General features: G+C 41.1%; 1 protein-coding gene across 4 annotated transcripts in view; it reads right to left on the bottom strand.

Annotated features, from left to right (window-relative positions):
* The window catches only part of SCML4 (Scm polycomb group protein like 4), a 148,264-nt gene extending 131,830 nt beyond the window's left edge, over positions 1-16,434 (bottom strand). For all 4 annotated transcript variants that reach the window (XM_089664876.1, XM_089664883.1, XM_089664890.1 and 1 more), the window contains exon 1: positions 15,743-16,434. The gene's annotated coding sequence lies outside the window, so the exon portion shown is untranslated. The remainder of the gene's footprint in view (positions 1-15,742) is intronic.
* Between the last annotated feature and the right edge of the window lie 580 nt (positions 16,435-17,014).

The following is a 17,014-nucleotide window of genomic DNA, read 5'->3' as shown; positions in this document are numbered from 1 at the left end:
CAACCTATCACGGTACCACGCTTGAATTCACTGAGCTCCTGAGAGCGACCCATTCTTTCACAAATGTTTGTAGAAGTAGTCTGCATGCCTAAGTGCTTGATTTCATACACCTGTGGCCATGAAGGTGATTAGAACACCTGAATCCATTGATTTGGAGGGGTGTCCAAATACGTTTGGCTATATAGTGTGTGTATATGTGCATATATATACTGTATGTCACAGAAGTGAGTACACCCCTCACATTTTGTAAATATTTTATTATATCTTTTCATGTGACAACACTGAGGAAATGACACTTTGCTACAATGTAAAGTAGTGAGTGTATAGCTTGTATAAGTGTATAAGAGTACAATTTGCTGTCCCCTCAAAATAACTCAACACGCAGCCATTAATGTCTAAATCGCTGGCAACAAAAGTGAGTACACCCCTAAGTGAAAATGTCCAAATTGGGCCCAAAGTGTCAATATTTTGTGTGGCCACCATTATTTTCCAGCATTGCCTTAACCCTCTTGGGCATGGAATTCACCAGAGCTTCACAGGTTAACACTGGAGTCCTCTTCCACTCCTCCATGATGACATCATGTAGCTGGTGGATGTTAGAGACTTTGCGCTCCTCCACCTTCCGTTTGAGGATGCCCCACAGATGCTCAATAGGGTTTAGGTCTGGAGACATGCTTCGCCAGTCCATCACCTTTACCCTCAGCTTCTTTAGCAAGGCAGTGGTCGTCTTGGAGGTGTGTTTGGGGTCGTTATTATGATTCAATACAGCCCTGCAGCCCAGTCTCCGAAGGGAGGGTTCATGCTCTGCTTCAGTATGTCACAGTACATGTAGGTATTCATGGTTCCTTCAATGAATTGTAGCTCCTCAGTACCGGCGGCACTCATGCAGCCCCAGACCATGACACTCACACCATCATGCTTGACTGTTGGCAAGACACACTTGTCTTTGTACTCCTCAAATGGTTGCCACCACACATGCTTGACACCATCTGAACCAAATAAGTTTATCTTGGTCTCATCAGACCACAGTATATGGTTCCAGTAATCCATGTCCTTAGTCTGCTTGTCTTCAACACACTGTTTATGGGCTTTCTTGTGCATCAACTTTAGAAGAGGCTTTCTTCTGGGACGACAGCCATGCTGACCAATTTGATGCAGTGTGGCGTATGGTCTGAGCACTGACAGGCTGACCCCCCACCCCTTCAACCTCTGCAGCAGTGCTGGCAGCACTCATACGTCTATTTACCAAAGACAACCTCTAGATATGATGCTGAGCACGTGCACTCAACTTCTTTGTTTGACCATGGCGAGGCCTGTTCTGAGTGTAACCTGTCCTGTTAAACCACTGTAGGGCCTTGGCCACCATGCTGCAGCTCAGTTTTAGGGTCTTGGCAATTTTCTTATAGCCTAGGCCATCTTTATGCAGAGCAACAATTCTTTGTTTCAGATACTCAGAGTTCTTTGCCATGAGGTGCCATGTTAAACTTCCAGTGACCCGTATGAGAGAGTGAGAGCGTTAACACCAAATTTAACACACCTGCTCCCCATTCACACCTGAGACCTTGTAACACTAACCAGTCACATGACACCGGGGAGGGAAAATGGCTAATTGGGCCTAATTTGGACATTTTCACTTAGGGGTGTACTCACTTGTGTTGCTAGCGGTTTAGACATTAATGGCTGTGTGTTGAATTATACAAGCTGTACACTCACTATTTTACATTGTAGCAAAGTGTCATTTCTTCAGTGCTGTCACATGAAAAGATATAATAAAATATTTACAAAAATGTAAGGGGTGTACTCACTTCTGTGAGATACTGTATATACAAAGCAGTACACTCCAAAAAAAAGCACACATGAACATGAATTGGAAAAAAGGGGTACAATAACTATTAGATGTAAGGGAGAATAGGGAGATTACAGACTAAAGAGTAGTTAAAGTACTTGGTAAAACTATCCTATATATATATATATATATATATATATATATATATATATCATGCGTGAAAAATCCAAATACTAGGAAATTAAGCTTAATTCCAATAAAGTAAATCACTAATAGTCTACTGAATAATAATAAGGCATTAAATCCATAAATATATAATTTAACTACAATTCATTTATTTGGACCGAGCACAAATATCTAACAGTTCTAAAAACAACTAAAATTGTTAAGTGTCCCACAACATTTAACAATGCACAAATAATTGCTTATCAAGTTATCATGCAAGGTTATCATCTATTGCTTGCCATTATCAGAAAACAGCAAGGTGCCATTACAGTGATTTGGTGCTGCAAATCCGAGTAAAGCAGGGCTGGACTGGCTATGCCAGATGCCAAATGACATCACGGAATTTCCTCTGCAACCAGCACTGAAGCATGGGAGCTAATCATTCCTGCCCCTGAAGTTAGCACTGGACTCAATGGTACTGTGCAGGGGCGGACTGACAACTCATGGGGCCCCCGGGCAATAGGGGATCATGGGCCCCTGTGTCCTTGGCCAAACCCAAAAAAGCCTATGAAAAAGCCAATGAAAGGTACCAGGGGCATCTAATGGGGCCCCCTACTAAGCCCGGGCCCTCGGGCAGTGCTCGAGTGCTCAAATGGTCAGTCCACCCCTGGTACTGTGGTACTAGCTCAAGCATCCATTAGGACCTGCACGAGATGCCGAAACGAAGCAGTGTGTTATAAAGGTTTTAGTACAGAGAATTGCCATTCTAACCACGCAGGTTGGTTTGTTGTGTAATGTCACAATTGCATTTTACTCTTGGTGTCAACAATTTATTTCATCAGTGATGTTTAATAATCAGTCAGCTATGGTTTTCTAAAACAAAAGCAAAAAAAATCTAAATTTCCTAATCATGTGATTGACTTGATGTTTTTCCAGAAGTATGTGCAGAGCTTGAAGTACAATTTCAGGCATTATCAGCTCTGCATGAAGCTTTTCTTTTTGATAATAGCTAGGAAAGCCATATTGTCTATGTTACATCCACTAGTTATAATAGACAGAAGCACCCCCTCTACTCAACAGTAAGTTTGATAAAGCGTGAACCAGAGAAAATCATAGAATGTCCCATCCAGAGCCACTAATAATGAAGAAAGAGCTGGCCCACCTGTGCGGGGCCTGGGAACTGAGAAGGGACTCTTTGAATTCCTTTGAGCATGCACAGTAATTCCAGAGGACTTGGCTCCAAGCAATTAAATAAAAGTTCCCCTGCGCCCCTTAGTTCAGCAGCAGAGCCTGGGGACAGAAGGGGACTGTTTACTTTTTAGGAGCAGGCATAATAATTCCATGTGCCCTTAGGGCCCATTAACCTGTCGTGTAAAGAAGCAGTAAAAATTCCACTTCCATATATGATGTTTGGCATGGGGCGAACGGGCAATAGTTTAGGTGTTCATTCAAATGTTTGGTCCGAACCTAGGTTCAAGCTGAACTGTTGGCTCATCTCTACTCAATGGGGAAGGAGGGGGCCCTGACAGGCAGTGTGGGGCCCCATCATTTCTAATGGCAGCCCTGCTCCCATCTATGCCAAATAGGGTGGATGAAGGAATCTCCCCTACCAACTATTGTATTCTAATGGCCAGTACCTGCAGCTATCAGAACACCCAAACAGTGACTGCATCTGCTTTCATACAGTCACTGTGTTCCACCAACTTTATTCCACCTGGATCTTTGTATTTTGAGCTGTGTATAGCCAGTTTTAGGCAAAGCATAGCTGAGTATGTATATACTGTACATACAAATAATTATGACCTCATTTTTCTTGCGTTGAAGTGCTTTCACCACTTCAAGTCTGAACACTTTTACCTCCTTCCTGTCCAGGCCAATTTTCAGCTTTCAGTGCTATCACACTTTGAATGACAATTACGCGGTCATGAAACACTGTACCCATATGAATTTTTTTAGCATTTTTTGAGACAGATAAAACTTTATTTTGGTGGTATTTATTCACCACTGGGATTTTACTTTTTTACTATGTAAATGAAAAAGTCCAAACAGTTTGAAAAAAAAGTATTTTTCTTATAACATTTTGCAAATAAATAATCTTTCTTTATAACTCCTGGCCAAAATGTATTCATCTATCTTTTTAGTAAAAAAAATAACCCAAATTAGTTTATAACCAAAAATTCTAATTTTTATAATTTTTTTTACATTTTTATTTTATATATTATTATTTATGGGGGGTTTTTAACATACTGTCACTCTAGCATTAAAGTGTCACCATAGTGACATTGTACTACTTTTGGGGGGTGATGAAGAATTTTTTTTTCCTTTTTTACACTGATTGCTTTTACACCCCTAAAGGCTGTAAAAGCAATCATTTCTCCTTCTCTCTGGGTGCATTCCTGCAGCCATTGAGAAAAACTGTGCGAGCTGTGATTGGTCACAGCTTGTCACATGGTACCAGGCTGTTGTGAATAGCCTTGTACCATGTGACCTCTGTGACCATTCACAGAATTTACAAGTAGTAAGCAATGACGTCAGGAAGTGACATCTTGTTTACTACTGTTCATGTGATTACTGATTGGCCAATCAATGATCACATGAATCGGGACCTTACACAGAAGTCCCGTACAGCGATCTGTGTTCTGCTGTGTCCAGAGGAGTGTGCACAAGCAATGGATGCGGGGGGACGTTTATAAACGTCCACCCGCATCGGCAGTGCTCCTGTCCGGCCATTTATCGACATGGGCCGGATGGGAAGAGGTTAACACCCCATGCTTAATGAAAAGGCTGCCTAACACCCCACACATCAACACACAAAAAGATGTGCATTGTAACAGTGTTGTGGTGTGATTGGGCTTAGTTATGATAATTGTTCCCCACACATCTATACTCTGTGGAAGCTTTACACATATTTTAACATTTCATGGGGGGTCTTCACACATCATTAAAGTGGAATTTCACTCTTTCAATCAACATTGACTATTTGTAATCCTTATGCTGCTAGCATTAGTAAATAGATTGGAAAGTATATCTTATTTACTTGTTTTAAACTTTTTTTCTACATTTCTTCAGTTACTTCCTGGTTTCCTGCCTAGGCAAATGATGTCATACACCCCAGGAGTCTTCAGGAGGGGAGGGAGGGTTCTCAGCTCAGCCAATACCTGAGCTAAAGGCAGATAGATTCCATTAACTATCTGCCCTTACTCAAGATGGCCACTCTCAGCAAAATAAAGCATGCAGACATAGATGGATGGGTGAGTTTGCTTTGAATATTAACAATGAAGTAACCACTTGCCCTCCAGAGAATTTACCCGCCTTCCAGACCAGGCCATTTTTTTGCGTTACAGCACTGCGTTACTTTAACTGACAATTGCGCGGTTATGCAACACTGCACTCAACTGAAATTTACGTCCTTTTTTCCCCACTATTTGAGCTTTCTTTCAGTGAGATTTGATCGCCTCCTTTTTTTATTTTTTGCACTATGAAAAAAAAAAGACTGACAATTTTGAAAAAAAACCCCAATATTTTTGACTTTTTGCTATTAAACATGTCCAGTAAAAAAATTTAAAAAATCAAATTTCGTCATAAATTTAGGGCAAAATGTATTCTGCTACATGTCTTTGCTAGAAAAAATCCCATTATGTGAAAATGAATTGGTTTACGTGAAAGTTATAGTGTTTCAAATAGCTGTACAAATACTGGGATTTTTTTTTTTTTACCAGTAATGGTAATCAGCGACTTATAGCGGGACTGCGGCGGACATTCTGACACTGGGGGGAACTGACTTGGTGTCACTGACATCCCCAGTGACACCAATACAGTGGTCAGTGCTAAAAAAAGTACTGACACTGTACTAATGGCACTGGGCAGGAAGGGGTTAACATGAGGCACGATCAAAGGGTTAACTGTGTGCTGGGTGTGTTTTACTATGGGGCAGTGTCTGTGTGCTTCACTGCACAGCACAGCCATCCAAAGCAATGTGCCCGAGCTGACAGGGAGGAAAACTGTTAGTAAACAAAACAGTTCTCTTCCCCATCAGAGATCCTCGGTAATCACTGGGTGTGTCAAGTAATCACCGGCCGTGACCCGGTGATTGACAGCCGTGGCCACGAATGGTGGCGTGGGTAGGGCGCGCACGTACCTCGCGTTCCCCCTACCTGGAGATGCAGAATCATACATATATATATATATATATACACATGTGGTTTTGCACACCCGTGCCGCCCTGAAGCAGTATTTCTGCTATAGGGCTGTCAGGAAGCGGTTAAATAGCATTTTTGGTTTGTGGTGCTTAGATGCAGTGCAGTTCCACTTTAAGTAATAGGCATTAGGGCTCAAAGCGCAGATGTCATACAGCTAGGAACAGGATCATGGCTGGAGCTAGGGGGTGCTGAGGTGGGCTATTCCCCCCCCCCAGATTCTGGTTGTGCCCCCCCAAAGCCAAGCTATCTGTGTGGGGAGGAGGAGCTCTGCTGAATGTGCACAGGCTGTGTGCAGTGCAGGGATGGTAGAATGAGCTGTGCCGAGTGCCCTGCCAAAAGTGACCCCTGTCCTCTGCCCTGCCACCAGTGACTCCGGTCCTCTGCCCTGCCACCAGTGACTCCTGTCCTCTGCCCTGCCACCAGTGACTCCTGTCCTCTGCCCTGCCACCAGTGACTCCTGTCCTCTGCCCTGCCACCAGTGACTCCTGTCCTCTGCCCTGCCACCAGTGACTCCTGTCCTCTGCCCTGCCACCAGTGACTCCTGTCCTCTGCCCTGCCACCAGTGACTCCTGTCCTCTGCCCTGCCACCAGTGACTCCTGTCCTCTGCCCTGCCAGTTGTGACCCCTGTCCTCTGCCCTGCCACCAGTGACTCCTGTCCTCTGCCCTGCCACCAGTGACTCCTGTCCTCTGCCCTGCCACCAGTGACTCCTGTCCTCTGCTCTGCCACCAGTGACTTCTGTATTCTGCCCTGCCACCAGTGACTCCTGTCCTCTGCCCTGCCAGCAGTGACTCCTGTCCTCTGCCCTGCCAGTTGTGACTCCTATCCTGCTGACCTCCCATTCTCTGACCCCCTGACATTTGTTATTGCACTCCCACATCAGACAGGCTAGATTTGGCCCTGGACAGGATTCCTCTAAAATCAATCCTTTCCCTAGGACTGTATGAAAGGACTCCTAATATGCATTCATAATTTCCATCACAACTGGGCTTCTATGACAGAACATTAAAAGAAACTTTTGCAGAAGGAATATGCTAGCTGCAAATGATTACTCCTGAAAATGCTAGCTGCCTCTGACTGTCATGCTAATCTAAAGGCTTCAATACTTTCTGAGTCACCGACCTAAAACAAGTATTCAGTATTCATTATTTCCAGGTCAATGATTCAAAAAGTACAGAAGTACTGAAGCCATAAGGTCAGTATTATACCCACAATCAATTCAGTAAAAGAGATGCTGTTTGACTCCTGGTGTGCTGATGCACAGAATTGTTCCCATTAATCCCTGTGGTAAACAGACAATGCCATGCACACTACAAAAGTTTATTACACTTTTCCACCTAACTTCTGATCTGTAATATTTCCATCAGGATCTTATGTTTGTAACTGATTAAATGAATATTATATCTGAATTAAACCTGTATCATACCTGGTCAATTTAATTGGAACATATACTGAAAAATGCATATGCAAAGATTTCATTCAGTGAAAATCACTTGTTAAACCAAACAGAACTAAAGATATAGAATATTGATGTTCTATGCAGCTCTTGACTCTGCCTTTAACAAGTCAAATTTTGACTCATCCCATCCCACCTACTGGGCCTTTCAACTGGTCTTTAAGGGCCCATTCACACTAGGAACTGGATGTGAATCACACAGGAACAATGTGCGATTCTTGTGCAATTCACATGCAGTTCTGAGCTCTGTAATTTACAACCCACCCTACTTTTGGCAACGCATTGCAACTGGATCGCATGGTACTTTTGTACCATATGATTCGAAATGGGCAAATGTACTTTGTTTGCAACCTGCTTTTGGGGAGTCGTTAACACTGCACTGACACCCGCTGTAGATGGCAAGATCAGTGCGATTGGAATGCGGTACAGGAAACTGGCACAGAATGCAGGTTTCCCACGTGGCATTCTAGTGTGAATGGGCCCTTAATGTAATGGGTGGCATAACTTACTATTAAGGAATGTCAGGAAAATGTGGGGCAATTGAAAGCCCTTTTACAGTACAGAAACATTTCAGCACAGCTACATCTAGATTTTATGGAGGTTAAAGCGATATTAACCACTTGCCCTCCAGAGGATTTACCCCCCTTCCTGACCAGACCATTTTTTGCAATACGGCGCTGTGTTACTTTAACTGACAATTGCGCGTTCATGCAATGCTGCACCCAAATGAAATTTACGTTGTCTTTTCCCACAAATAGAGCTTTCTTTCAGTGGTATTTGATCGCCTCTGTGTTTTGAATTTTTTGCGCTATAAACAAAAAAGACTGACAATTTTGAAAAAAAAAAAACTATTTTTTTGACTTTTTACTATTAAACATGTCCAGTAAAAAATGTAAAAAATCAAATTTCATCATAAATTTAGGCCAAAATGTATTCTGCTACATGTCTTTGCTAAGAAAAATCCCAATACGTGTAAATTAATTGATTTACGTGAACATTTACAAATGGCGGCATATACACTGGCATTTTGTTTTTTTTCACTAATAATGGCGGCGATCAACGACTTATAGCGGAACTGCGTCAGGCATTCTGACACTAGGCGGAACTGACTTGGTGTCACTGACACTAATAAAATGCACCCCCTAATAAACAGCACTGACACTGTACTAATGGCACTGGGCAAGAAGGGGTTAACATGTGGGGCGATCAAAGGGTTAACTGTGTGCCATTTGCTGTTTTACTGTGTGCTGTGTGTGTGCTGTACATTGTAAGCGCACTGCTTTGTATGGCTCTGCTGTGCAGAGCCATACAAAGCAGTGTGCAGGAGCTGACGGGAGAAATCTGTGTTGTTTCTGTGTCGGTGATACTCAGAGAACGCTGGGTGCCGGCAGGGAATCACCAGCTGGGACATGGGGATTGACAGCCAAGGCTGCAAATGGTGGCACAAGTAGGGCGTGTGATTTTGCGCACCCTGCCGCCCTGTAGCAGTATTTTCTAACAAAAGTTTAACACATTGCAACTTACCATACCTTAAAGGAAAAGAAGATCTTTTGACCCTACTTCTCCTGTAGGTCACAGAGACCTGTGACATATATTCAGCCGACAGTGGGCTAAAGTCTATCGGCTGATGTCACTCAGGCTATCCACACTCTGGAGAGATCCTGACTTAAATGTCAGGATCTACCCTGATGCCGGACTGGCAACGGGTCCAGCCTCTCAATGTTTCGTTGAGAGCCTGAACCAGCCACTCACGCCCCCTCCACTGCTCAACGCTCCAGTGAGCCCTAAAGGGGCAGAGTAGAGAGTCACTGGCTCTCTACTCACTGAAGACAGGGAACTTTAGGCAGCAAGGGACAGATGCAGTATCGGACCAATGCTGCATCCACCTAGATGACAATGTAGGTTTGTCTTTCTTTTAAATCCCCCACTTCTCTTTTAAATGTTGTGCCTGCATTAGTTTTCTTTTCTTTAAGCTCCTTTGTCCTTTATTTTCACATAGTAATCCAGGCAGTAATGCACGTCCTGTCTTAAAGTGTCTCCAATTTATGGACAGCAGCATTGTCAATCTGGGGTAGTGACAGATGCACTAGGAGAGTAAATTTGGTTATAAGCATATTGAAATTCAGCTGGTTCAGCAAGAACCGGACGAATTTCAATCTGTGTATAGCTCTGTGCAACAGAAGCCAGTTGGTAGATCGCCTCCTGTCAAACATTCCTGCTGGAAAACCAGCATTCAATCAGCTGCTGCAGTATTGATCAGTGTATCCTGACAGGGGGAGAATACAATAGTGTGGAGGGGAAGGAGTGGGGGGTGGATGTAGGAATCTGTGATGTTTTTTTTTTGTTCAACCCACTGGTTAAATGAAAAAAAAGCTCACAGTTTAAATTAACTTGACTCCATCTAACACTTTTAGGCTGGTAAAGCAATAGGATTTTTTTCCTTTTGGGATAAAGGTTTTACATAAATGAGTAACAGCTGACCATTCTACATTAAGTACTTCTGTTAGTGGTAAAGTGGTAGTAAACTCATTTTGTTTTTTTATTTTACCTACAGGTAACCTTATAATAAAGCCTACCTGTAGGTAACATGAATATCTCCTAAATGTGCACAGTTTAGGAGATATTCTCTCTTTTCCAAAGCAGGCGCATGTGCTCTGAAAGAATGGCATACCCGTGCGTTCCTTCAGAGCTGTGTGGCGCGGCTTGGGACTCCCACGTGCATGCGTGGTAGTGACGTCATCGCGGTCTGACCTGTCAGATGGCTGGAGCTCACGAACCTGGAAGGAAAACAGGGTGAAGATGGAAGCCTCTGCAGCAGTGACAGAGCGCCACTGGTGGGCTTTGTTTTATGGTAAGTTTCACATAACATGCACACTAGCACATTATGTCTTTACCTGGAAGGGGACTTTTTTTTTTCTTCTTTCTATCTTGTGGTTTACTACCACTTCAATATATTTGTCTTCAATACTCTGCTACATTGTCTGGACAGCTTGGTCTGCTAAAGTAAGTAAAATAAATAAACTAACAGACTTACGGGCTAGATCACCAGGGGGAAATTAAAGTGTTACTAAACTCAGGACCCTGAATTCACTATATCTAATCTCCCACAGTACGCAGAACATTAAAATGCAACTATTTTAGTAAATATAAACTGATAAATACCTTTTCTCATCAGCAGTTAGAGCAGTCCTGTGACTTCTATCAGTGTCCAGCAGAGCGCTGGTTACAGCTTGTAGGAGGAGTTTTAATTTTTTTCTAGGAGTATGCAGAACCCCTGGCCTCTGTCTGGACAGTGCTGATTGGCCCTGTGCTGATCATATGCACTCTCCCAAGAAAAAAAAAACATCTCTAGCAATATACACCAAGCTGAGCATGTGTAGAGCATCTCCACAGGATATGTCTTATCAGGAGATAAGAGGGGGACACTGGAAGTAGGGGTTGAGCAGAGACGTCAGGATCAAACAGCATTTTTACACAATGAAGAGGATTAACCCCTTAGGTTCCACAGTGAGTATAACTGCAACGAGCATGTGCAATAAAGACATTGAAGCTGTACATGACAGCCATCTTGTTAAGGTCTCAGCCATTTTGTTTTTCATGAACAATCCTCTTTCACCCATCCTCCCTCCTCTTAAAATGGAATTTGTAGCTATAAGTTGTAACGGACTTCAAAAGAGCCTCTTATCTTAAATAAAACACAAATATATGAAGCTCCAGAGCTGTAAACCATTAATTAGTCTTGGCAGGATGTCTATTTTGCACTTTCCTCTGCCCTATCGTAAAACAATTACTCAGTCAGCCATCACACATGACCTGCTAGGCCATTAGAGCCTAGGAATGCAGAGTGTGCCATAAAACATCTATTCCACATGTAACCATGTCACATACAGTTCATAGCATCCAACAGGAACTGGGCACATTAATATTAGATATGTATTTGGATAGATCATTTCATGCCAAGCCAAACAAGGTCCTACGTGACTAGGGAAAGGGAAGAAAGCAGTCTCTTCCCTCCTGGGTGAAAAGGATACGCTGTGTTTGGTATCCCTGGGTTTGAAATACTGGAGGTTAGTAATATTAGTATGAAATTGTAGTTGGAACTTAAACTTGGTGACCTCCTAGAACCCATCCCCTAAACCTAGTGATTGGTCAGTTCTCAGGCGACAGCCCTTTAATATCATAGAAAAGGACATCAATCAAGAAACATCTAACGGACTTGAGAGCCAAGGCAACATTTTTGCTCGGACAATTGGACTCTGCTAAACCAGGACTTTGCAAGTATTCTGCCTTCTTAACATTTATTTCTCTGTTGCATTATTGTTCTTTATTTCTTTGTAACATATTTTTCTGTAACTATTTTAATTGCACCATTTTGACCTTTTTAGTAATAAACCCTATATGGAAAAGTGTTGAAACTCTCTCTAAAGCTTTTAATGCAAACTAAAGAATCCCTGTTTCTTGAAGAGTGCAGCTGTATGTAATAATCCTCTGAATATACCTGTCTGTGGTGACAGTGTGTGTTACAGACGTTTATGCTAATATCATAGTGTTATTGCTAGGATTTTCTCTGTAAAAAGGTGGTGGTGGCAGTGTGAAGGGTTAATTGTGTAATTAACCTAACACAGTAAGGCTGCTGGCACATAGATTGTGGATAGAGCTGGAAAATCTTTGTGCAGCTGAGAGTGACATTGTTACGCAAGTGACGGCGCGGCGCGAGATTGGCTGGTCCTTTGTCACAAGTTGGTGAGAAGTGTTATTGCTAGGATTTGTGAGTTTCTCTGTAAAAAGGTGGTGGTGGCAGTGTGAAGTGTTAATTGCGTAATTAACCTAACCTAGTAACAATCGCTCTCAGGCTGCTGGCACATAGATTGTGGTCCCGCGAGCTGGAAAATCTTTGTGCAGGGTGCAACTGAGAGTGGCATTGTTACGCAAGTGACAGTGCGGTGCGAGATTAGCTGGTCCTTTGTCACGAGTTGGTGACAGTGGCAGGGGTCGAGCGCCGCTTTCCATCACAATAACAAGCATGCTTTACTGCATATACAGACTGATTTTACTGCTGTGGGTTTGGTAACACTTTAAGGGGAATAAAACCCCTAAAAACTGCAACATTTTTACATTTTTGGTTTTGGGTTTAAAACCACTTTAACATAAACCTGTGTATTTTTTCATTGGTTGTTTATTTTAAGTTGCCCAGCTTTGTGACTTGTTTACTAAAATGTTTATGAATTTATTGGTATACAGTTTGTGGCTTTTAAAGTTCTATTTTTATTTGTCATCTGGTATTCATGACAGATCATTTTAAAATATTACATTTTAAAAAGAAAGAAGAACCATAGGCACAAGATACAAAATGTAATTAAAACTATGTATGTTTTCATTCACTATCTTCAATTATCTTCCTGCCCTTAAGTCAGAAAGGCTGCTATTGAGACTGATGACATTTAGGCCTTGGTAATTATGGTAGAATTCTTTATTATTTTAGATGGCAGGTTAATCAGCCACATCTCACAGCCTTCATGGAAACTGTATTGTTCAGTGTTTTAAATTCTGTTAAATTGCTGACTGGAGAAAAACATAAGCCTAGGAAAGAGAGGAACTAAAAGGTTCCCAGACAGACCCCTTGAAGTAGGCAGGAATGATAAGCTTTAAGGAGTTAACAAAGAGTAAATATTAACATGTTATAAATGATGCTAGTAATATGTGAGAGCACCAGAAAGGCTAATTGAGGTCTTCCTTTGCTAATTAGTCAAACTCTTCTCTTTCTTTGTCAGTGACAGTCAGGTTTTCGGAGACCACAGGGGAACAGATCAGTATTTTGCTGCCTACACTTTTCAGTTTGAAATTTAGTGGTTACAATGATAACCACCCCACTGCTATAAGAGGTGGATCAAGCAGAGACATAAAACATAGGTTACAACGTACAGCTACAAACACTGCAAAGCACTCTAGGCGACCTGAACATGTTCATTTTTATCTATTATATTGTACTGCATTAACAATAAAATAGGGCTCTGTTGGTGCTCACAGAGTGAATTTCTTTTCCTCTATACATGCTTGTCTTAAATGCATTACTACTGGGATGACATTACACTATTTGGCGTTGCTAGGATACTGGATGTGAGTTTGCATATTCTGTGTATATTATGTGAATTTGTGATATACTGCCAAGTGACACAGCCAAGGACATTCATTAAGAAGCCTTCCTTTTTGGATAGCAATTTGTATAGTCAATTGGAATTTGAAATCATGGACATGTATACACAATACATGTGTGTGTATATATATATATATATACATATTTATATATATATATATATACATACACACAGTAATTGTGTGTGTATGTGAATATATATATATATACATATATATATATACATACATACACACACATATACAAATTAATTGTGTGCATATGTGGGTGTGTTTATATATATATATTTAAATAAATATATATATACACACACACATTAATTGTGTGCATATATGGGTGTGGGTGTGTATACATTAATTGTGTGTATGTGTACTTATTTGTATATATACATATATATATACACACACACACACACACACATTAATTGTGTGTATGCATGTGTGTGTGTGTATATATATATATATATATATATATACACATACATATATCACATATATATATAAACACACACATACAAACACATACAGTGGATGTATATTTAATGCAGAATGTATTAAATGCACATACAATGTAGGTATACAAATAAATACACACACATATATATATATATATATATATATATATATATATATATATATATATACACTAAACATACATTTTGCAAGGCAACGTTGTAAAATCAAGGCTGCTATTAACAGACTTTCATCTTCTGACTGGTTCATTCTAAATTGTTTTACTCCACACTGCATTCTGTGGGTATGGTTAATGAAAATGTAATGTAATAGAGCTATAATTGTAAAAAAAAAAAAAAACAATAATAAAAAAATTCACTTACATATGACATGTTTAACATAATGTGTTTTAATTAATATAATAAATAATGTAATACAATGTAATTGATGTAACAAATATTCTCATGTAATGAATGTAACAAATAGCACTGCTATTTTTTTTTTTCAATATTGCACTGCAGATAAGCATTATCTTTAGTGATACAAAAGACATTAAAAAAAAGGAAAAGCTTTAGAATGGCTACAATATAAATATATGATTATTTCTTGAACGAAATGACATTTGCACTTGATTTTTGTTTTGCGTTGGTCATTTTTCTAAAAATGTTCCATTGCTTTATTTACCTACAAATGGACGTGTTGATTCAGAAGTTAAAATAAAATGTACAAACAAATGCTGTAGCATAAACAAACTAGAAATGTTCCAGCCATCTTTACCATCTGAGCTGGCCACATGTCCAACTTCTGTCATTCCCCTAACCAGGTCAAACTATAGATGCAATCTCACAACAGCTGACAATTAAATATATTAAAATATGTAACATATAACAAAAAAAATAAAAAAATAACTTTTTAACGCCCCTCCCTCCAACACATAAGGGATGATAAAAGTAATAGCATCAAGCTATGGAGGTTACAGAAATTGCTTTACATACACAAACAATCAAATGATCAGCTGGATATGAAAATCTCCTTAAAGACCATGTTCAGGGAGAGGTCTCCCATTCTGTAGAAGATATAGAACCAGTCATTCCATGACATTATGACACTTGGAAGTAGACCTGACTGTGCAAAGTGGCCCTATTATAGCACAGCCTGGCTAGCAATTTAGCTGCTACACTGGGAAAGAGGAAGGTGTACTAGAAAATGGATTTCAGTGCCATAAGTTACAAATAACATAGCCTGCTATCTAAACCATAAGATTGTGATCACAGCTTTAATGAAATGCATCTACTATTCTGCATCACAAACACATAGATTTCTCATAGTGAACACTGACAATGTACCCTTGTTGGCTGATCTTACATCCAGGGTGTATATATAGCTGGCTGCTCTGCTCTATACGTCCTACATCTACCAGAACACCTTGCAGCATTTGCTGATCAAACCTATGTGTCATGTGTAATGTGAGATCATGGAGAGAGTGTATGTATGGAGCAATGGTGACTGTGGAAGCTGCTTTTCTCCTTACCTTGGTGTGTTTGTTGGCACAGGAGTCTACAGCTTGCTGATGTTGTGACTTGAAGGACAGATGATCGGCAGCCCATGCACACAGCCCCCTGCACAAGCCATCTTCTCCCCGTCTGCTCTCAGGCTGGAAGTCTCCAGCAGCTCAGCTCTCCAGCTGCAAACATCTCATTAGACTAATGCATTCAGCAAAGGCAGAAAACTCGATTTACCATAGCTACAGCAATGAATTTCCATTACGATGACAGATTCAACCACATCATGTCCGGAAAAGCAGCCAACCACTAGCTTTTAAAGAACACACACAGTTCACATGCAGAAAATGAGGCCTGTGTCTTGTGTCCCTTCCTCTCAGCTGCTGAGCAAAAAAAATGTCACTAGTGAGTGGGAGCCGTGTGTGTGTGAGTGTGTGTACACAGAGATCACACCGTGCCCGGGTCGGGGCTGTATGATGGGATCAGGACCATTCTACACACACAGCCCTCAGCACAGCCTCCACAATACACTTTTCTATTAGCAAGTATTTTGGTTATAACTACACCATCTTCTGTTGCTATAGAAACCAGACTGTAACATCTCTTTGTCCTCATTGTGCAGCAGCCCCAGTCCTCTCCTGAGCCAACATTAAATAACAGCTTCTGACAGAAATGTATATATATATATTAGGATTAACCTAGAGAAATGTATCCAGCATGATACATATCCGTGTGTGGAGCGGTGCTTGCTTGGGTTTCCTGTCCTGGTTTACTTAGTATGTAGACTACTGGAGCACTGAGGTTATTGTCTATGTAGGCAGCCCTGTGGTATCACTACATGAACAGGAGTCTGCCTGCAATCACCATTCACCAAACTCAGCACCCGAATATCATTATCATTCTCCTCAGTGATTGGGATTGGCATCTATTAGTGCAGGAAGACCCCGCTCATGTCTGCGCATGGCTTCCCCTCCTCCACCTCATTGGAACCTTTCTACCACACTACTACTAGCTGACAACACACACAGAAACACAGACCAACAGACACACACATACACAGAGAAACAGAAAGAAACAGACACACACAGAAACACAGACTAACAGACAGACACACAAAAAGACAGACAGACAGAAACACAGACACGCACACACAGAAACACAGACAGCAACACACACAGATCAACAGACACACAAACTCAGACACAGAAACACAGACAGGCACACACAAAAACACACACACACACACAGAAAACACAGACACACACAAAAACACAGACACACACAAAAACACAGACACACAC

Source organism: Staurois parvus, unplaced genomic scaffold (assembly GCF_062004578.1).
Source record: "Staurois parvus isolate SC_StPar_1 unplaced genomic scaffold, SC_StPar_1.0 ptg000048l, whole genome shotgun sequence".
NCBI lineage: Eukaryota > Metazoa > Chordata > Amphibia > Anura > Ranidae > Staurois > Staurois parvus.
The sequence above is the reverse complement of the archived record's forward strand: the minus strand, read 5'-3'. Positions and strand labels throughout refer to the sequence as shown.